Source organism: Ranitomeya variabilis, chromosome 1 (genome assembly GCF_051348905.1).
Source record: "Ranitomeya variabilis isolate aRanVar5 chromosome 1, aRanVar5.hap1, whole genome shotgun sequence".
NCBI lineage: Eukaryota > Metazoa > Chordata > Amphibia > Anura > Dendrobatidae > Ranitomeya > Ranitomeya variabilis.
In genome coordinates, this window is record NC_135232.1 from 357,780,682 (window position 1) to 357,795,368 (window position 14,687).

Genomic DNA, 14,687 nt, shown 5'->3' on the forward strand with positions numbered 1-14,687 from the left:
GTCATATGCCGGACAATCAGCTGCAGAAAATTAGACATTAGAAAAGTAATTCACAGTAGTCCACAGGCAAGAGCTTTTCATAGGAAAGCTAGGTGTCGGCCGGGCAAGGTGGGGCAAAAGATTTTGAAATCCAGTTGTGGTTCATTTTAATGAATGTTAGATCGTCAACATTTTGGGTAGCCAGACGAGTCCTTTTTTCGGTTAATATTGAACCTGCAGCACTGAATACTCTTTCTGATAGGACACTTGCTGCCGGGCAAGCAAGCTCCTGCAATGCATATTCTGCCAATTCTGGCCAGGTGTCTAATTTTGAGGCCCAGTAATCAAATGGGAATGACGGTTGAGGGAGAACATCGATAAGGGATGAAAAATAGTTAGTAACCATACTGGACAAATGTTGTCTCCTGTCACTTTCAATTGATGCAGCAGTACCTGTCCTGTCTGCGGTCATAGCAAAATCACTCCACAACCTGGTCAGAAAACCCCTTTGTCCAACGCCACTTCTGATGTGTGCACCCCTAACACTACTAATCTGCTGCCCCCTGGAGCTCGTGTGATAATGATCACGTGCGCTGTGTGCTGGGAATGCCTGAAGCAAACGGTCAACAAGAGTTGATTGTTTGGTTGCTAATATTAGTTCCAAGTTCTCATGTGGCACAATATTTTGCAATTTGCCTTTATAGCGTGGATCAAGGAGGCAGGCCAACCAGTAATCGTCATCGTTCATCATTTTCGTTATGCGTGTGTCCCTTTTTAGGATACGTAAGGCATAATCCGCCATGTGGGCCAAAGTTCCAGTTGTCAAATCTCCGGTTGTGATTGGTTGAGGGGCAGTTTCAGGCAAATCTACGTCACTTGTGTCCCTCAAAAAACCAGAACCCGGCCTTGCCACGCAACCAATTTCCAGTGCCCCCGGGAAAGCTTCCGCATTAAAAATATACTCATCCCCATCATCCTCCTCGTCCTCCACCTCCTCTTCGCCCGCTACCTCGTCCTGTACACTGCCCTGACCAGACAATGGCTGACTGTCATCAAGGCTTTCCTCTTCCTCTGGTGCAGACGCCTGCTCCTTTATGTGCGTCAAACTTTGCATCAGCAGACGCATTAGGGGGATGCTCATGCTTATTACTGCATTGTCTGCACTAACCAGCCGTGTGCATTCCTCAAAACACTGAAGGACTTGACACATGTCTTGTATCTTGGACCACTGCACACCAGACAACTCCATGTCTGCCATCCTACTGCCTGCCCGTGTATGTGTATCCTCCCACAATAACAGCCCGCCTCTGTTGGCACAGTCTCTGAAGCATGTGCAGTGTTGAGTTCCACCTTGTTGCAACGTCTATGATTAGGCGATGCTGGGGAAGGTTCAAAGACCGCTGATAGGTCTGCATACGGCTGGAGTGTACAGGCGAACGTCGGATATGTGAGCAAAGTCCACGCACTTTGAGGAGCAGGTCAGAGAACCCATGATAAGTTTTCAATAAGCACTGCACCACCAGGTTTAAGGTGTGAGCCAGGCAAGGAATGTGTTTCAGTTGGGAAAGGGAGATGGCAGCCATGAAATTCCTTCCGTTATCACTCACTACCTTGCCTGCCTCAAGATCTACTGTGCCCAGCCACGACTGCGTTTCTTGTTGCAAGAACTCGGACAGAACTTCCGCGGTGTGTCTGTTGTCGCCCAAATACTTCATAGCCAATACAGCCTGCTGACGCTTGGCAGTAGCTGGCCCATAATGGGACAACTGGTGTGCAACAGTGTCATCTGCCGATGGAGTGGTTGGCCGACTGTGGTCTGTGGAAGAGCTGTAGCTTCTGCAGGAGGATGAGGAGGAGGAGGAGGAGGTGGTGCGAACGCCGACAGCCAACTGTTTCCTAGACCGTGGGCTAGGCACAACTGTCCCGAAATTGATGTCCCCTGAGGACCCTGCATCCACCACATTCACCCAGTGTGCCGTGATGGACACATAACGTCCCTGGCCATGCCTACTGGTCCATGCATCTGTAGTCAGGTGCACCTTTGTACTCATAGATTGCCTGAGTGCATGGACGATGCGCTGTTTAACATGCTGGTGCAGGGCCGGGATGGCTTTTCTGGAAAAAAAGTGTCGACTGGGTAGCTCGTATCGTGGTTCAGCGTACTCCATCAGGGCTTTGAAAGCTTCGCTTTCAACTAACCGGTAGGGCATCATCTCTAACGATATTAGTCTAGCTATGTGGGCATTAAAACCCTGTGTACGCGGATGCGAGGATAAGTACTTCCTTTTTCTAACCAGAGTCTCATGTAGTGTGAGCTGAACTGGAGAGATGGAGATCGTGGAACTTGCGGGTGTGCCGGTGGACATGGCAGACTGCGAGACGGTTGGAGATGGTATTGTTTCCGCCGGTGACCTAGATGCAATATTTCCTCCTACAAAACTGGTGATTCCCTGACCCTGAGTGCTTTTGGCTGGCAAAGAAATCTGCACAGATACTGCCGGTGGTGCGGAAAATGGTGGCCTTACAGTGATGGAAGGGATGTTGCGTTGCTGACTAGCTTCATTGGCCGAGGGTGCTACAACCTTAAGGGACGTTTGGTAGTTAGTCCAGGCTTGAAAATACATGGTGGTTAAGTGTCTATGCATGCAACTAGTATTGAGACATTTCAGATTCTGACCTCTGCTTAAGCTAGTTGAACATTTTTGACAGATGACTTTGCGCTGATCAATTGGATGTTGTTTAAAAAAATGCCAGACTGCACTCTTCCTAGCATCGGATCCCTTTTCAGAGATTGCAGACTGAGCTTTAACCGGATGGCCATGCTGTCCTCCAACAGGTTTTGGCTTTGACACGCGTTTTGGGCCAGATACGGGCCCGGCAGATGGAACCTGTTGCGATGTTGATGCCTGCTGTGGCCCCTCCTCCACCTCCGCTTCTGAACTACTGCCGCCTGCACCCTGTTCCCCCAATGGCTGCCAATCGGGGTCAATAACTGGGTCATCTATTAACTCCTCTTCGAGCTCGTGTGCAACTTCGTCTGTGTCACTGTGTCGGTCGGTGGTATAGCGTTCGTGGCGGGGCAACATAGTCTCATCAGGGTCTGATTGTGGATCAGTACCCTGAGAGGGCAATGTGGTGGTCTGAGTCAAAGGAGCAGCATAGTACTCTGGCTGTGGCTGTGCATCAGTGCACTCCATGTCAGAATCAACTTGTAATGGGCATGGCCTGTTAAGTGTTTCACTTTGTAAGCCAGGGATGGTATGTGTAAAGAGCTCCATGGAGTAACCCGTTGTGTCGCCTGCTGCATCCTTCTCTCTTGTTGTAGTTTTTGCTGAAGAGGACAAGGAAGCGACTTGTCCCTGACCGTGAACATCCACAAGCGACGCGCTGCCTTTACATTTACCAGTTTCAGAAGAGGAGGCAAAAGAGCTAGAGGCTGAGTCTGCAATGTAAGCCAAAACTTGCTGTTGCTGCTCCGCCTTTAAAAGCAGTTTTCCTACTCCCAGAAAAGAGAGCGTTCGAGACCTTGTGTAGCCAGACGACGAAACTGGCTCCACAGCTCCAGACTTACGTGGAATATTTTTATCCCCACGACCACCTGATGCTCCACTACCACTACCATCATTACCAGCTGACAATGAACGCCCACGGCCACGACCTCTTGCACCAGACTTCCTCATTGTTTTAAAAACTTAACCAAAGTAACTTTATTTGTTGCTGTCAAACAACTTACACGGTAAGCTATAACTTCAGTATGATTTCAATATCCCTTAACAGGTTGGTGAGACCACAAGGAAAATCAGGCACAATGTTACACACTCTGTTTTCTGTGGCACAAAATCACAGAGATGCCACACACGCAGGACTGTCACTCAAGCACAAATGTCAATATTAATCTCCCACCTTTTTTTTTTTTTTTTTCCTCAGGGAGACTTTAGAAACCAAATAAGATAAATTGTTTTTTTCAGGGACAATTTAGAAACCAAATAATAATAAAAAAAAAAAAAAGCTTTCTATGGCCCAGTGCCCACTGAGTGAGAGATGGCACACACAGGAGTCAGGATAAGGAGTGGCACACAAGCCCTGAGGACAGTATTAATCTCCCACTGATGGATGTAGTGTTTTTTTTTTTTCAGGTAGATTTTAGAACCCAAATCAAGCAAAAAAATAAATAGGTTTTCTATGGCCCACTGAGTGAGAGATGGCGCTCACAGGAGTCAGGATCAGGAGTGGCACACAAGCCCTGAGGACAGCATTAATCTCCCACTGATGGATGTAGTGTTTTTTTTTTCAGGTAGATTTTAGAACCCAAATCAAGCAAAAAAATAAATAGGCTTTCTATGGCCCACTGAGTGAGAGATGGCGCGCACAGGAGTCAGGATCAGGAGTGGCACACAAGCCCTGAGGACAGCATTAATCTCCCACTGATGGATGTAGTGTTTTTTTTTTCAGGTAGATTTTAGAACCCAAATCAAGCAAAAAAATAAATAGGCTTTCTATGGCCCACTGAGTGAGAGATGGCGCGCACAGGAGTCAGGATCAGGAGTGGCACACAAGCCCTGAGGACAGTATTAATCTCCCACTGATGGATGTAGTGATTTTTTTTTCAGGTAGATTTTAGAACCCAAATCAAGCAAAAAAATAAATAGGCTTTCTATGGCCCACTGAGTGAGAGATGGCGCTCACAGGAGTCAGGATCAGGAGTGGCACACAAGCCCTGAGGACAATATTAATCTCCCACTGATGGATGTAGTGTTTTTTTTTCAGGTAGATTTTAGAACCCAAATCAAGCAAAAAAATAAATAGGCTTTCTATGGCCCACTGAGTGAGAGATGGCGCGCACAGGAGTCAGGATCAGGAGTGGCACACAAGCCCTGAGGACAGCATTAATCTCCCACTGATGGATGTAGTGTTTTTTTTTTCAGGTAGATTTTAGAACCCAAATCAAGCAAAAAAATAAATAGGCTTTCTATGGCCCACTGAGTGAGAGATGGCGCTCACAGGAGTCAGGATCAGGAGTGGCACACAAGCCCTGAGGACAATATTAATCTCCCACTGATGGATGTAGTGTTTTTTTTTTCAGGTAGATTTTAGAACCCAAATCAAGCAAAAAAATAAATAGGCTTTCTATGGCCCACTGAGTGAGAGATGGCGCGCACAGGAGTCAGGATCAGGAGTGGCACACAAGCCCTGAGGACAGCATTAATCTCCCACTGATGGATGTAGTGTTTTTTTTTTCAGGTAGATTTTAGAACCCAAATCAAGCAAAAAAATAAATAGGCTTTCTATGGCCCACTGAGTGAGAGATGGCGCGCACAGGAGTCAGGATCAGGAGTGGCACACAAGCCCTGAGGACAGTATTAATCTCCCACTGATGGATGTAGTGATTTTTTTTTCAGGTAGATTTTAGAACCCAAATCAAGCAAAAAAATAAATAGGCTTTCTATGGCCCACTGAGTGAGAGATGGCGCTCACAGGAGTCAGGATCAGGAGTGGCACACAAGCCCTGAGGACAATATTAATCTCCCACTGATGGATGTAGTGTTTTTTTTTCAGGTAGATTTTAGAACCCAAATCAAGCAAAAAAATAAATAGGCTTTCTATGGCCCACTGAGTGAGAGATGGCGCGCACAGGAGTCAGGATCAGGAGTGGCACACAAGCCCTGAGGACAGCATTAATCTCCCACTGATGGATGTAGTGTTTTTTTTTTCAGGTAGATTTTAGAACCCAAATCAAGCAAAAAAATAAATAGGCTTTCTATGGCCCACTGAGTGAGAGATGGCGCTCACAGGAGTCAGGATCAGGAGTGGCACACAAGCCCTGAGGACAATATTAATCTCCCACTGATGGATGTAGTGTTTTTTTTTCAGGTAGATTTTAGAACCCAAATCAAGCAAAAAAATAAATAGGCTTTCTATGGCCCACTGAGTGAGAGATGGCGCGCACAGGAGTCAGGATCAGGAGTGGCACACAAGCCCTGAGGACAGCATTAATCTCCCACTGATGGATGTAGTGTTTTTTTTTTCAGGTAGATTTTAGAACCCAAATCAAGCAAAAAAATAAATAGGCTTTCTATGGCCCACTGAGTGAGAGATGGCGCTCACAGGAGTCAGGATCAGGAGTGGCACACAAGCCCTGAGGACAATATTAATCTCCCACTGATGGATGTAGTGGTTTTTTTTCAGGTAGATTTTAGAACCCAAATCAAGCAAAAAAATAAATAGGCTTTCTATGGCCCACTGAGTGAGAGATGGCGCGCACAGGAGTCAGGATCAGGAGTGGCACACAAGCCCTGAGGACAGCATTAATCTCCCACTGATGGATGTAGTGTTTTTTTTTTTCAGGTAGATTTTAGAACCCAAATCAAGCAAAAAAATAAATAGGCTTTCTATGGCCCACTGAGTGAGAGATGGCGCTCACAGGAGTCAGGATCAGGAGTGGCACACAAGCCCTGAGGACAATATTAATCTCCCACTGATGGATGTGGAGTTTTTTTTTTTCAGGTAGATTTTAGAACCCAAATCAAGCAAAAAAATAAATAGGCTTTCTATGGCCCACTGAGTGAGAGATGGCGCTCACAGGAGTCAGGATCAGGAGTGGCACACAAGCCCTGAGGACAATATTAATCTCCCACTGATTGATGTAGTGTTTTTTTTTCAGGTAGATTTTAGAACCCAAATCAAGCAAAAAAATAAATAGGCTTTCTATGGCCCACTGAGTGAGAGATGGCGCGCACAGGAGTCAGGATCAGGAGTGGCACACAAGCCCTGAGGACAGTATTAATATCCCACTGATGGATGTAGTGATTTTTTTTTCAGGTAGATTTTAGAACCCAAATCAAGCAAAAAAATAAATAGGCTTTCTATGGCCCACTGAGTGAGAGATGGCGCTCACAGGAGTCAGGATCAGGAGTGGCACACAAGCCCTGAGGACAATATTAATCTCCCACTGATGGATGTAGTGTTTTTTTTCAGGTAGATTTTAGAACCCAAATCAAGCAAAAAAATAAATAGGCTTTCTATGGCCCACTGAGTCAGAGATGGCGCACACAGGGATGGCACACACACGGATGGCACTGTAGCAGAAATGCAAATCTTAATCTCCCACAAAAAAAAAAAAAAACAGGGACTGTCCTACAATTACTATCTCCCTGCAGTAATCTCAGCCAGGTATGGCAGGCAGCAATAGGAGTGGACTGATGCACAAATTAAATAAAAAGTGTGGACAAACAAAAAAGATAGCTGTGCAGAAAGGAAGGAACAAGAGGATATGTGCTTTGAAAAAAGCAGTTGGTTTGCACAGTGGCGTACACACAGCAATACAGCTATCACGGAGCCTTCTAGGGCAGCCCAATGAGCTACAGCGCTGAGAGAAAAAAAAAAAATGTAGCTTCCACTGTCCCTGCACACCGAAGGTGGTGTTGGACAGTGGAAATCGCTACAGCACAAGCGGTTTGGTGGTTAGTGGACCCTGCCTAACGCTCTCCCTGCTTCTGACGAAGCGGCAGCAACCTCTCCCTAAGCTCAGATCAGCAGCAGTGAGATGGCGGTCGGCGGGAACGCCCCTTTATAGCCCCTGTGACAGACAGCAAGCCAATCACTGCAATGCCCTTCTCTAAGATGGTGGGGACCAGGACCTATGTCATCACGCTGCCCACACTCTGCGTTCACCTTCATTGGCTGAGAAATGGCGCTTTTAGCGTCATTGAAACGCGACTTTGGCGCGAAAGTCGCGTACCGCATGGCCGACAAGCACAGGGGTCGGATCGGGTTTCATGAGACGCCGACTTAGCCAAAAGTCGGCGACTTTTGAAAATGAACGACCCGTTTCGCTCAACCCTACACTGTAGCTCTTCATGAAAAATTCAAATTGCCTAATAATGGTGCAACCTCAAGGTCAGACACTAATGTTAGTTGAGATGATCTGGTGCATAAATTATATTTCACCTGAGTCCAAAGGCGGCTGATGTGGTAAAAGTCAGAGTGCAGACTACTCAAATACCCCACACCAAACTTGTCAAATTATTTCTTTATGAGCTCACTTTGAGCAAAGGGTAGAGTTAAGTTGAAACAAAATAGAGCCTTTACCAAACTCGCCAGAATAGGAAGTGTCAGAATATTATGAGGCTCAGTGCACAGAGTGAAAAGACCAATATTGCAGAATTTTCAATAAAAGGAAAATGAAAAATAAAATCACAAAAATGTATCATAAAAACTTATTTAAAACAATATCTAATTTGCCTTTAAACTATTTAAGAGAAAGTTCATTTTGGGCAAAACCTTATATTTCAGCTTTATGTTTATATACACACATATATATATATATATATATATATATATATATATATATATATATATATATATATAGTGCATGCAAAAAATATCAAAGTGTTCTCTTTTGTTTGGTAATCTTAAAGGAGTTGTTTGACCTGAGTGTACAAGTCCGCAGTCACTCTATGTGTGCATTCTCTTTTGTCGGCTCCGGGTGACAGACCGCAAGTATTCAATTTGCATACATGTGGTCATGTGCCAACTGGACATGTGTGGATGCATTTGCGGACACCAGATACGTCTAGTCTTAATGCGGCCATAAGTATGAAAATTGCATACTTTCTCTCAGTACCAACTCCGGTGAATCCTCACAACATGCATTTTGCGCATAGAGTACTCATATTGGCATAGCTGGCTAAGACTGACATTTAAACTCGTAATATTTTTGCACGACTTTCGAGTTGCACAAGAATGTTGAGACTTAAGGCTGTGTTAAGCCAGAATTGTGACTTCTATTAGAAATTTTCCCTCAAATATCAATTTTCCTTTTTAATCATATGTATCTTGCCAACTTAGTAGCCATTAGACCGTAAATTGATACTTATCTAAGCACAAAGCTCTTTATCAAACATTTTTGTAGTCTGGTACGATATAAACCTATTCTTAATGTGTGTTAAATATTTAATGCAGGATTGCATCTGGGGAGATGCTTTATCTTTCTTTCTCCAAAAAAGTCTGAGTCAGCATTAAAATGTTTTAACAGTACATGAAGTCATAGTGGTTTCAGTGGTTGGAATTAGCTAAGGCTTCATAATGCTAAATAGACTAATTGGATAAAAAATAAGTTCTGTTTTCATCGATTGCTGCAGTAAGAATCATTGTTGATAACTGTCTGTAATTTATTTTTTATTATTATTTTCTTATTTATCTGTGAAACATTCTGAAAAAAAAGGAAATCCAAGGGGTAATGTTTCGCCTTGCGGAGAGTGACATGTTAAGCATGCCGAGACGAAGAGACTTAAAGGGAACCTGTCACCCCCAAAATCGAAGATGAGCTAAGCCCATCGGCATCAGGGGCTTATCTATAGCATTCGTAATGCTGTAGATAAGCCCCCGATGTAACCTGAAAGATGAGAAAAAGAGGTTAGATTATACTCACCAAGGGGGCGGTCCGATCCGATGGGCGTCGCGGTCCAATCCGGGGCCTCCCATCTTCATAGGATGATGTCCTCTTCTTGTCTTCACGCTGCGGCTCTGGCACTGGTGTACTTTGTCTACCCTGTTGAGGGCAGTGCAAAATACTGCAGTGTGCAGGCGCCGGCCTCTCTGACCTTTCCCAGTGCCTGCGCACTGCAGTACTTGTAAGTATTTGTATATTTGTAAGCCAAAACTAGGAGTTGGTCAAAAATGCAAAAGTGCTACACGTGTTTCTATTACACTTTTTCTCTGATTGTTATTCACCTGGTATTCACTTACAAATTTCAACAAATTAAGGGAAGAGCTTAATCAAGTAGACTGAGACCATGTCATGGTAGCTGGAGACAGCGAACATAAATGGGCATATTTAAGGAAATACTACTAGAATCCTGTAGAAAACTTATACCCTTTGGTAATAAAATTATGGATAAATAAGACACTACAAAGTTTAATAAGACAAAAACAAAGGCATTCAGAATCCTGAAGGCTGAGAATACAGAAATAGTATTTCAGGAGTATAAAAATCTAAATAAGAAATGTAAAAAAGAAATCAAGCTACCAAAGTTATCTACAGAGAAACAAATCGCCAGTGACATTAAAATAAAGCCCAAACATTTTTATAAATACATCAATAGCAAAAAAAGATGGTTTCGGCCCCTTAAAAGATGATAATACCACGATAATTATAGAGAACAAAGGTTTAGATATTTAAAAGGCACTTTTCATCCATATTCACCAATGATCTATCTGTTCCAGTGATCTTTCATCAAGGTAAAATTTGAAAATCACCACCTGATATAACTAGTTTAACCCCTTCACCCTGAAGCCTGTTTTCAACTTCCCGACAAGCCCATTATTTTCAATTCTGACCACTGTCACTTTATGAGGTCATAACTCTGAAACGCTTCAACGGATCCTAGTGATTCTGATATTGTTTTCTCGACACATATTGTACTTTATGATAGTGGTAAAATGTATTCGATATGACTTATGGTTATTTGTGAAAAAAATGGAAATTTGGCGAAAATTTGGAAAATTTATTTTCACAAGTGTAAAAGTAGAAAACTGTCCACTAAAATTGTTGCGCAATTTCTCCTGAATACACCGATACCCCATATGTGGGGGAAAACCACTGTTTGGGCGCACAGCAGGGCTCGGAAAGGAAGGAGCACCTTTTGACTTTTTGAACGCAAAATTGGCTGGAATTGAGAGTGGATGCCATGTTGCCCCTGATGTGCCTAAACATTGGAAAACCCCCACAAGTGACCCCATTTTGGAAACTAGACCCTTTAATGAACATATGTAGCTGTGTAGTGAGCACTTTGAACAGCCAGGTGCTTCACAGAAGTTTATAATGTAGAGCCGTGAAGAAAAAATCACATGTTTTCCACAAAAATGATCTTTTAGCCTCAATTTTTTTATTTTCACAAAGGTAATGGGAGAAAATAAACCACTAAGTTTGTTGCACATTTTCTCCTGAGTACGCCGATACCCCATATGTGGGGGAAAACCACTGTATGTGTGCACGGCAGGGCTCAGAATGGAAGGAGTGCCGTTTTGGATTGCAGACTTTGATGGAATGGTCTGCGGACATCATGTTGCGATTGCAGAGCCCCTGATGTGCCCTAACAGTGAAAATCCTCCACAATTGACCCAATTTTGGAAACTACACCTCTGAAGGAATTTATCTACAGGCATAGTTTTATAGTAATAACTATAATGCTTTTGGTTTTAGTGTATGAATTTATAATGTGGCGGTATGTGTAAGATGTGCTTGGTGCATCAGATTATAGATGTGTTGTGTCAAAAGGGTATAAACTAATTTTATTAATTTGTAGACGTGTGGTATGCTTTGAAACAATCCTTAATGCAAAGGCCAGGTTTCTCAGGGCAAGTTTCACAATGGTAAGTTGTGTCCTTTCGGATTCCCCTCTTGGAGCATACTCTGCACCGTTTTTGTGATCGGCCTGTCCTCGCTGCTTGGGGAACCTGTCCTGGGAAATGTTGACCTGGGACAATACGGGCACTATCAGATTCAGAAGTACTGGGGCCCTCACCTCCCCGAGTGCCAAGCATTAGGGCCTTGATGACTTCCTCCTGAAACTGAAGGAAGGTCCCCGTATTGCCTACAGATTGGGACAGCACAAAAGCATTGTACAGTGCCATCTGTACAATGTGTACGGCCAATTTTTTGTACCATACTTTGGCATTTCGCATGGCACTGTATGGTTGGAGGACCTGATCTGAAAGATCCACACCCCCGATGTACCGATTGTAACCCAAGATACAATCTGGCTTTTGGACTTGTGTTGTGGTCCCACGAACAGTGACAAGGGAGCTGTTGTCACGCTGTATGGTGGTCAGGATAAGGACATCCCTTTTGTCCTTATACTTGGCAACCAGCATGTTGTTGCTGCATTGGGCTCTGCTTTCCCCTTTTCTCAGCATTTGCCCAATTAGCGGCTTAGGGAGGCATCGCTGAACTTTTCGCACGGTGCCACATGCAGCTGTACCTCTGGCAGAGAGGGCCTTGAAGAGTGGGATGCTGGTGTAAAAGTTATCAGTGTAGAGGTGATAACCATTATCCAGCAGTGGGTGCAGCAATTCCCACACAATTTTCCCACTCACCCCCAGGATAGGGGGACATTCAGGGGGTTAATTTCGGTGTCCTTCCCCTTGTAGACCCTAAATCTGTGGGTGTACCCTGAGGTACTCTCACACAGTTTGTACAGCTTTATTCCATACCTGGACCTCTTACTGGGCAGGTATTATCGGAATTTTAGCCTCCCTTTGAAGTGAATTAGAGATTCATCAATAGCGATGTCCCTCTGGGGTATGTACGCCTCATCAAATTTTCTGCTGAAGTGTTGAACCACTGACTGCATTTTATATAGCCGATCAAAGTTAGGATCGTCTCGGGGAGGACACTGCGCAATATCACTATAATGCAAAAATCTTTGGATCCCTTCAAATCGTGTCCTTTTCATGGCCATGCGAAATACTGGTGTACTGTAGAAAATATCAGTACTCCAGTACAGATGAATCTCTGGTTTTTTTATTATGCCCATATGCAGCACAATTCCCCAAAATGTCATAATCTCTGCTGCATTTACAGGGGTCCATCTGGCGTATGATGATGTGGGATTTTGGGTGAAAAATTGCTGGGCATACAGATTCGTCTGGGCCACCATAAGATTTATTATTTCCTCACTGAAAAGAATTTGAAGAAGTCAGTTTCAGTGAGGCCAGTGGTGTCAAACTGGATTCCTGAGCTGCTGCTGAAATCCGGAATGACGTGCTGAAAATTTTTTGGGGGGTGCAATCCATACGGGATCGATTGCTGCAGGAGTTGCCTGGGTCCTAGGGCGCCTTGTTGGGGGTCCTTCCTCACCAGATGAGGAGGAGGAGGAATAGAGGAATGTGGGATCTTCCTCACTGGCTGAATCCGTGTCGGACGCAAGGATGGCGTAAGCCTCCTCTGGTGAATAGCGCCTTGTAGACGAATGGGCCATTTTTATTTTTTTTCCCAAACCCCTCGGATATGTATGTAAGTGGTGCTTTTACGTGTGTAATGTGTGGGGCTTGTGTATAGGGTACTCTTTATTATAACAAAACAGAGAAAAAAGAAAGAAAAGAAGTAGAGAGGTAAAATGTAGAAGAAAAAATGTAAAGAAAAATCAGATTAAAAAAAAAAGTTTATATGAAAAAAAACAGATGTTCACTACACTAATGCCCTCCCTATAAATTTATCTGATGCAAATTCTTTTTTTACAAAAGAAAAACATACGTCACCAACAATGTGATGTACGCTCCCCTAATGCACTCGCTAAAAAGTTAAACGCAACTAATTCTTTTTTTTTTTACAAAAGAAAAACGGACGTCACCAACAATGTGGCATACGCTCCCCTAATGCACTTTTTATGCAAGAAAAAAAAAAAGCTACCTCCCTACCTATAAAACCACTCTGTACTTTTTTTTTTCTAAAAAAAGATCGGTCGTCACTAATGCTGTGACGCCGGCTGTACTAACACGCTACCACTAAAACTACGCTGTACAATTTTTTTTTCTCTAAAAGAAGATCGGTCATCACTAACGATGTGACGCTACCTTGCTATGTCTAAAACTACACTATACTAACTACGATTATTATTTTTTTCTAAAAAAACTCGGACGTCACTTAGTCTGCGAAGTCCGCTACACTAACTAGCTAAAAAAGAAAAATTCCGGTGGCGCAGTCTCTGGTCAGCAGCGATACTGATCAAAGCGCTGCCGACACAGGCAGAGCATGAATGCTCTGCGCGGGACGCCACGCGCACACGCACAGGAAAAAAGCGCAAAAGAGTGCGCAAAAAAATCAATTGGAGGGAGGAGAAGAAGGGGGAGGGGGTACTGGAACAAGGAGGGGGATGGGAAAGGGGATGTCAAACACTGACGCTGGCTACGGTACTTTGCTGAGCCTGAAACTACACTGTACAAACTACGATTATTATTTTTTCTAAAAAAAAATCGGACTTCGCTTAGACTGTGAAGTCCGCTACACTAACTAGCTAAAAAAATAAAAAGTCCTGTGGCCCAGTCTCTGATCAGCAGTGATACTGATCAAAGCGCTGCGGACACAGGAAGAGCACGAATACTCTACGCGGGACGTCGCGAACAGGAAAAAAAAAAGCGCAAAAAAGTGCGCAAAAAAATCAATTGGAGGGAGGGGGGTACTGGAACAGGGATGGGGGATGGGAAAGGGGTGGGGGAGGTGCTGCTGCTGCTGTGATCACAGGAGTCACACAGCAGGCAGATCACAGCACACAGCACAGCACAGAGCAGGAAGCTGGATCAGGACGCTGAAGCAGGAGGCAGGAGATCGCCGGGTTGATCACACTAGCCACCAATGTATTCTTTATCTCAAGGTACACAGAGGGGCTTAGACCACCGCTCTGCACGCCAAATCTGAGGTAAAGATGGCGTGCAGGGCGGTGATCGCTATTTTACATTAACCCCTTTGGCGTTGATTGGCTAGAAGCTATTGTTCAGCCAATCAGCGCCATAGGGGTTAATCAGGTGAGGCGACGTGCTGATCACCCCACCTACTGTGACAGCTGTGATTGGTGCTACGTCACACAGCACCAATTACAGCCTGTCACATGCTTTTTTTTTTCTACAACTTTATTGTCAGCTTTGCTGTGATTGGCTGGTGAGAGTTCACCAGCCAATAACAGCGATCGCCGACGCGGGGGGGGGGATCA

At 44.2% G+C, this 14,687-nt stretch overlaps 1 protein-coding gene across 2 annotated transcripts in view; it reads left to right on the forward strand.

Moving 5' to 3' along the window:
- SYK (spleen associated tyrosine kinase) overlaps positions 1 to 14,687 on the forward strand; it is a 286,906-nt gene that overhangs the window by 86,385 nt on the left and 185,834 nt on the right. The window lies entirely within an intron of this gene.